The sequence below is a fragment of the Dermacentor albipictus genome, chromosome 10 (genome assembly GCF_038994185.2).
Source record: "Dermacentor albipictus isolate Rhodes 1998 colony chromosome 10, USDA_Dalb.pri_finalv2, whole genome shotgun sequence".
Classification (NCBI taxonomy): Eukaryota; Metazoa; Arthropoda; class Arachnida; order Ixodida; family Ixodidae; genus Dermacentor; species Dermacentor albipictus.
This window is the reverse complement of record NC_091830.1, coordinates 96,825,464-96,833,625: the sequence shown is the minus strand read 5'-3', so window position 1 is coordinate 96,833,625 and position 8,162 is coordinate 96,825,464. Positions and strand designations below refer to the sequence as shown.

General features: G+C 48.1%; 1 non-coding gene across 1 annotated transcript; it reads left to right on the top strand.

Moving 5' to 3' along the window:
• The first annotated feature begins 1,343 nt into the window (after positions 1-1,343).
• On the top strand, positions 1,344-1,415 carry TRNAD-GUC (transfer RNA aspartic acid (anticodon GUC)). Its single transcript has one exon. It is a non-coding gene; the product is annotated as a tRNA-Asp (tRNA).
• The last annotated feature ends 6,747 nt before the right edge of the window (positions 1,416-8,162 follow it).

Below are 8,162 nucleotides of genomic sequence, written 5' to 3'. Positions count from 1 at the left end.
GTGTTTAGGTTTCTGGCACGGAGAATGGGAAGATAAGCCAGAATGCTATGAAAGCATAAAGTTCACAACTGTGCCATCCAGCTACCTTGGTGTTCCGCTTCAACATTATAAAGATGCAACGAGCCAGTGGGCAGAGCCAACTGAAAAAATGAAAGAGCAGACATCAAAGTGGGGCGGACGAAGTATGTCTATTTTCACCCGTGCGACTGTGTGTAACTTGTTTTTGGTAGCGAAAGTGTTTTATATGTTACAAGTGTTGTGTATGTCAATGATTTGTGTGCAGAAATTGCACAGAATATTTGCTGTTTTTTTGTGGGCATCTGGTTGGGAAAGGATGAGTCGTGTAAACTTATTTCATGCGGTGGGGAATGGAGGTGTAGTTTTATCTCATTTGTTCTTGAAACAGGTCGTGTCGAGATTTGTGTTCTTTCGCGACCAAAGTGACGCGTTCTTGCGCACTGTTATTCAACTGCGATTGTGTGATGCATTGCCTGATTTTATTGTTACGTCACACCCGCTACGTAATGTAGCTGTGAAAGGATTTATGCGTGAAGTTGTTGATAGTGTCCGTTTTCTGAGAGCGCATTTTTCAGTAGATTATCTGTCAGATGTTTCCAGAAAGAAGCTTTACAAGGACCTTATTTATGTCATGTGCCCTACACCAATTTATCGTTCAGCATATTATTTAGGACAAGAGCAGAATGTGCTGAAGCGTGTAAAAGGTTTCCCTGTGAAGGCTTCTACAAAAACTTTCTTCTTTATGTTACACTGCGGCACACTACCTGACAAACCTTGGCTCCAGGAAAAAGGTATCTTTGTGCCTGGGAGCGTCAACTGCATCATTTGTAAAAAGCCAGAGACAATAGAGCATATTTTCTTGAATTGCTGGGATTCCATATTCTTATGGGACATCCTACAAAGAACTCTCAAAAAAGATTTCCCATTAGCGCCTTTCGGGATAAGGTTTCTGCCTGTTGAGCAAACAGAGATGGTTCCGTATGACATAATAATGTTGTTGTGCATGCACAGTCTCTGGAGGACGCGAATGGCGGTCAGAAATGCAGACCAAGTTGCACGACCAGCAAAAGAGTATTTTGTTGAAAATATTGTATATGTACGTGACGCATATAAGTCTCTATGCGAGCCCCCAGAATGGCTATGGATCTTTGACCATCTCACGACAACAAAATACCTTTAACCAAGCTGTATAACGTGTAATACAGCCGATGATTTTATCGCCTCATTTCATTGTGAATGCGCTTTTCCTTTGAATTCAAAATTGTGAATTGAGTCATTCCATGTTTTTTCGTGTTGTATCGCTAACAGGCAATAAATAAAAAAAATCCTCGTTAGTATAGTGGCCAGTATCCCCGCCTGTCACGCGGGAGACCGGGGTTCGATTCCCCGACGGGGAGTGTTTTTTTTTTCCTTCTTGTTTGCAGGAGCACGCGGCGGTGCACTGGGTGATCCCCCCCCAAGTAGCTGTATCTATTTTTCCCCACTTGTGGGCATGATTGCGCCAACGGTTTTGCGATTTTTCTTTCCAATCGTGTATATACTGCTTTAGCTGACACCTCGCATGTCTCCTAGTTAGTATAGTGGCCAGTCATTCTACTTCCGGCCACCGAGCGTGACGGATGCTGAATCATGAGCTCCGTTGGAGCGGCGATTGCGGCCCTTGCTAGCCGCGGTAACAGGAACCAAGAAGGAGAAGATTACCCTTTTGTTTTACCACAACTGCCAACAGGACGCATGGTCACCAATACGGTATTTCTGCATGGCGACGTGCGAGCACGGCCTTACAGAGTCGAAGATTTCAGGGACGCTCTTGCTCTGGCTGGTATGCTGCCGGAAGTTGTTGCACTCGGTGCCTACCAGATTAACCACGTCTGGGCGGTTACCATGCCCAATGCAGACGCTACCAAGAAGCTACTAGCCTTGAAGGAAATGACAGTAAAGGGGCGTCGCTGCGTCGTAGTGGACCCACAGGATCGGCAAGTGAATTTACGCCTTCATTGGCTTATTCATGGTGTAGCTGATGATGACGTGCGTACAGCGCTTGCCGCTTTTGGAAAGGTGGTAGACGTGCAGCGCGAGTGTTGGCGCGTTCCGGGAGTCCACGACAAGAACTCGACCACCCGGACGGTGCTGTTGAAGTTGAAAACTGGGTTGAAGTTGGAGGACCTACCCCACCAGGTACGGGTCGCTGGAGAACTTGCACTAGTGGTTGCTCCAGGTCACCCAATGCAGTGCCTTCGCTGTCAGGGCTCTGGACATGTCCGGCGAGACTGCAAAGTACCCCGGTGCACGATATGTCGGCGATATGGACACGAAGACGGTCAGTGCACGCGGTCCTACGCCACAGCTACTGGGCAAGGTGTGAACCAGTACACCGAGAAGCATCTGATGGATGTGACCGAAGCCGAGGAGGCAGCGAAAGGATGCGGAGACCTGGAAGCCCATAAGGAGCAGACCAGCGAAAAGACACCGGAAGGCAAGCAAAGCCAGTCGACAACGGAGACTACAGCCAAGCTGCCAGCAGCAGAGACCGGTCCCGCAACATCACCTGCGCCCGCGGACGAGGACACAATGGAAAGCATTCAAACAGAAGGCTTCGACGCTGAGTCAACTAAGACCGGTATGCCAAACAGCCAGGCCTCCAACCCCAGAATTAGCCCGGCCGTCAAACGGCCGCTTGAAGGAACTGCCGACCAGCAGCCGCCCACGGGGAGACGCCCCAGCCTTAAACCACGGCCAAATGTCAAAACGGAGAGGAAGGCCACTCTCGAGCTGCCGAAGCAGCACCAAGACACTGGGCAACCGGGCTGATCCGAAGGCGTCTAGCGGTACGCTAGACGTGCGAGGTAAGCGTCATGCTTCGGGTCCTACAACCTCGATTGAAAAAACATTGCACACAATCTGTCGTTTAGTTTGCCAACTTTAAATGTTTGAGGCCTGGCCGCAAAGAAAAAGCAGAACCAAGTGTAAAGATTGTTGGCGGACCACGACCTCGACATTTTGGCCGTGCAAGAAACAAAAGTTGAAGGGGAGGAGGAGACCCGAAGCATGATGCTTCGCTTAACGTCTCGTTATTATGTGGCAGTGAGTCATGCGGTGGGCAAGTCAGCGGGATGCCTACTATTTTTGATAAAGTTAGCGGGCCTTGTTGTAGATAATGTTCATTCATGCCAAAGTGGGAGATTGGTCGTTGTTGATTTTCATTATAGTGAGGTTAACTGGAGGATAATATGTGTTTACGCGCCGAACGGTACAGAAGAGAGGCACAGATTTTTTCTTAGCATTGCGCAGTATCTGAGTAAAGACAAACATGTTCTTATGCTGGGAGATTTTAACTGCGTTTTGAACACTCGAGACCGAAGCAACGAGCACGGGTATAAAGATAGAAGCAGCCAGCTATTGTCATGGTTAATTGCAGAACATGATGTAGATGATGTAGCAGAATGTCTTGAAGGAGCGAGAGAAGTGCAGTTTACGCATTTTCAAGGACTGAGTCACGCTCGCCTTGACCGTATTTATGCGTCGATCGAGATATTACCATTGTGCACCCGGTATCATGTAGAACCCGTGTCGTTCTCGGACCACTGTCTAGGTAAATGTCTGATGGGAAGCAAGGAAAAACAAAACACATTTTCATGGGATTTGTGGAAAATAAACGTAAAGCTCCTGAGCGACGAATGTTTTATTCAAGCTGTGAAAGAGGCGATAGACGATATGAAAACAGAACGGATGCCCAGTGTTGGCGCACAATGGGACTTATTAAAGCAACATGTCAAAATGAAAGCCATAGAGCGATCTAGCTGCCTTAAGTATGAGGAAAAAGTCCAAGAAAGAAATTTAAGAACGATGATCGAAAGGCTCGTTAAGCTTGAGTGTCGAGAGCCGGGCAAGTTTAAAGACGACATCCGTAGCATAAAACAGAAAATCGAAGTGATGGACGAAGAACGCTATCGGGGAGCGCTCGTGCGGGCCAGAGCCGAGGCTTGGGCTGCCGGGGAGACGCCCACAAAGTGAGCGCTGGGAATCGAAAAGGACCATGCTCGCCGCAAGCACATCGACGTGATAGAGGAAAACGGTGTTGAGATAACCGATACAGAGGGCATAGGCCAAGCGTTTTTTCCATTCTATGAAAGGCTGTTTGCCCATAAATGCGTAGATGTGGAAGGTTTTAAAACAATATTCTTATAACGCATGCCGCGGCTGTCAGAAGAAAGAAAAGCAGTTCTCGCAGCACCGATATCAATAGCAGAAATAGAAAAGGCGATAGATGATCTTAACCCTGGCAAGTCGCCCGGGCCGGATGGTCTGAGCGCGGCATTTTATAAAGCATTCAAACATGACCTTTCCTCTGAGTTGAAAGATGTCTTTGATGAGGCATTTGAGTTGGGAATGTTGCCTCTGTCATTCACCCAAGCACATACTGTGCTCATTCCAAAAACAGAGCAAAAGGATAAGCTAAGACTTGTGACCTCATACAGACCAATTTCACTAACTGTGATTATAAAATATTTATGAAAATATTGGCTGGCAGACTTCAGACAGTTATAACGCAGATTGTAGGATCCCATCAAACCTGTGGTATTAAGGGTCGCTCTATCTTTACTAATATTCATTCTATGAGGTGTGTACTTGAGTGTTGTGATGCCTATCGGTCGGCTGTCGCAATCCTTCAGCTTGACCTAGAAAAGGCATTCGATTGTGTACCTCATGCCATTTTTTTGCCATACTTGAACATGTTAATTTAGGCTCAATCATCACAGACGGTATATCCATAGCGTATCGAAACTGCAAAACGCGCCTCATAGTCAACAACAGATTGGGGGGCCCAGTTGAGGTCCAGCGGAGTGTGCGTCAACGGTGCCCAGCGAGTCCGCTCTTATTTTGTATTTATATTGAAACGTTATGTCTAGCAATTATCGAAAATGACCGGGTTCATGGTTTCCGATTACATGCGTCGGAGGTAAAGCTCTTGACGTATGCTGATGATATAGCTGTGTGCTGTACGGAAAAAGAGTCTTCTGGAGGCTGCTGCGGTAGTAAGAAGGTTTGGGGAAGTGACGGGGAGCCTTGTGAATTGGGAAAAGTGCCTGGGGTTCTGGCATGGCGAGTGGCCGTCAGCCCCCAACAGATTTGCTAACGTGAAATGGGTTGAAACACCAGTAAAGTACCTCGGCGTTCCACTTGAAAATTATAAGAAAACAGATGATTTATGGTTGGAAAACGTGAAAGAAACACGAGAAAAGGCGGAGAGGTGGAAAGGGGCTCATCTCTCAATTTTCGCCAGAGCGACAGTGTGCAATTTATTTTTTGTTTGTAAAGTATGGTATAATATGCAAGTGTTGTATTGTTCGCGAGTGTATGTGCAGAAGTTCCATCGAGTTTTTGCTGTCTTTATTTGGGCGTCCAGCTGGGAACGCTGCAGCCATACGAATCTTTTTCGGCGAGTGAAAGATGGGGGCTTGGGTCTGGCACACCTTTTCGTGCGACAGCTTGTAAATAGATTTTTTTTTCTTTCGTGACGTCAAGGACCCGTTCTTAAGAGCGGTGTGTCAAGTGCGACTTTGTAATGTGTTACCAGAGTTTGTTATCAGCAGTCAAATAATGCCTGGTACTCTATTCGCTTTTTTTAAAGAGATAGTAGCGAGTGTCCGCTTTTTGACAGTACGGTTCTCGAATGACTATCTGTTCAGTGTTAAAAGAAATAAATTGTACAGTGACCTGTGTGATGTTATTTTTCCAGTGCCTATGTACAGATCCATATACAGTGGAGGTCAAGGTAACAATGTTTTAAAACGCGTAAGAAGAATGGATGTGCAGCCAGGAGTGAAATCTTTTTTCTTCAAGCTTCACGCGGGCACTCTGACAGTGAGAACGTTTTTGGAAGAACGCGGTTTTTACATGCCGTGGGGTTCCAATTGCCTCATTTGCAAAAAACCAGAAACAGTAGACCATGTGTTCCTGCATTGTTGGGCGGTGGTGTTCTTTTGGGATGTCCTCCAAAGAACCCTAATGAAAGATTTTCCGCTGGATCCGTACGGCATCAGATTTCTGCCATTAGATAATGAGGACGGCGTCCCATTTGACCTCATCATGCTCACAGGCCTCTACTGTATATGGCTAGCCCGAATGGAGGGCTTCTATTGTGACCCAGACGCACGGCCTGCGCGCCTGCATTTCCATGAACACATGTCACGCTTTATTGAAGTAAAAAAAGCGAAGTTGTTGTACCTGACTGGCTACCCAGGATTGAAGCATTGGCATTCCTCAAAGAATTTTACTAGACGAAGTCAGCCAAGTTGAGCTGGTCGCTTTATTACAGAATGTTTCCTTTTCTACATGAAGCGTGGAATATTTTATTTATTTTGTTTGTTTTGGATGTGTTGCTCATAAGATGTACGAGTATGTGAAAGCGTTGAGAACTGGCAATAAAGCAAAAAAAATCCTCGTTAGTATAGTGGCCAGTATCCCCACCTGTCACGCGGGGGACCGGGGTTCGATTCCCCGACGGGGAGTGTTTTTTTTTTTGTCCTTCTTGTTTGCAGGAGCACGCTGCGGCGCACTGGGCGATCCCCCCAAGTAGCTGTCTCTATTTTTTCCCACTTGCGGGCATGGTTGCGCCAACGGTTTTGCGATTTTTTTGAAATCATGGTTATACCGCTTTAGCTGACACCTCGCATGTCTCCTCGTTAGTATAGTGGATTCCACTTGCGGACGCGCTAGCGAAGGGTTGTGTCACCATGAGCTCCGATGGAGCGGATACAGCGGCCCATATTGGTCTTGGAAACAGGTTTTTTCCCGAAGAAAACCAAGGATATGAAGTCGTTCTGCCACAGTTACCTGAAGGTGCGTGCATTACAAATACTGTTTATCTACACGGAGATATCAGGGCACGACCTTATCGTGGGGAAGATGTCCGCGACACGGAGGTTGGTCTGGGAATGCTGCCCGAGGTGCTTGCTTTGGTGGCTTTCCAGATGAACCACGTATGGGCGGTGACCTTCAGCACAGCAGAAGGAATGAAGAAGATGCTCGCGGTTGGTGACGTCACAATAAAGGAGAGGCGATGCCTTGTTATCGACCCAAATAAGCAAGACGTTCGGCTAAAGCTACATTGGCTTTTGCATTATGTACCAGATGAACATGTACGCACCGCGTTTGCGGCCTACGGGAAGTTGACACAAGTATCGAAGGAGCGATGGCACGTCCATGATATCACGGACAAGGGAACTTCGACTCGTACCGTAGCACTGGAACTGAAAACCGGAGTGACTATCGAGGACCTACCACATCAGCTTCGAGTGGGTGGTGTGACAACACTTCTGGTTGTGCCAGGCCGAGCGCCACTGTGCTTGCGGTGTCGCCGAACGGGGCATATTAAACGTGACTCTCAAATACCGTTGATAGTTCAGTGTAGGCGCTGTGGTCATAAAGACAACGAACGCACTCAGACATATGCCAATGTGGCAGGTACTGTTAGAGCGGACCGAGTCTTGAAGCACATCATGGACCACGTTGACGCAGAGGAAGCAGCTAGCAGCAGAATGGGAGAGCCCGTGCAGACGCCCCTTTGTAAATTGTCGACGGAGAAAAAAAAAGAATGTGGGAAACGCGGGAGATTTCAGGCATTGTATCGAGCCAGCGCGTCAAACAGTGCGTCAAACAGCCAGCCAGAAGACATGCACGTCGTGAGTGCAGGCGTAAGTGGCGCAACTCCAAAGCGACCGTTTGAAGTGGTCGCTCGTGACGGCGGCCGACCAGGCAACGGGGCAGGGGATGAGCCGGTGACGAAGGTGGCCTCGGCCAGGCGACCTAGCACTGAGCCCATACCTAACATCGGAGCGGGCACTCGCCCGCCGGCGAAGCCACCCTCATAGCAACGAAGGTTGTACTACAACCAAGGGCCTTAAAATCATACACGCAAAAGGACACGGCCAGAATGCCTTCAGCATTACGTGACGTGTGTGGCGGGCGCACGCCACGTGCGTGTATACCCGCAAGTCCTTCCAGGTTTTGCACCGGCGACGCCAGCCAATGTGTGAGGTAGGAATCATGCGGTCCGTTCCTACTGGTGCGCGGACTTCGCAATCTAGAACCGCGTTACGGGTTGCCACATTGAACATTCGGGGCCTACGGTCTAGACGACG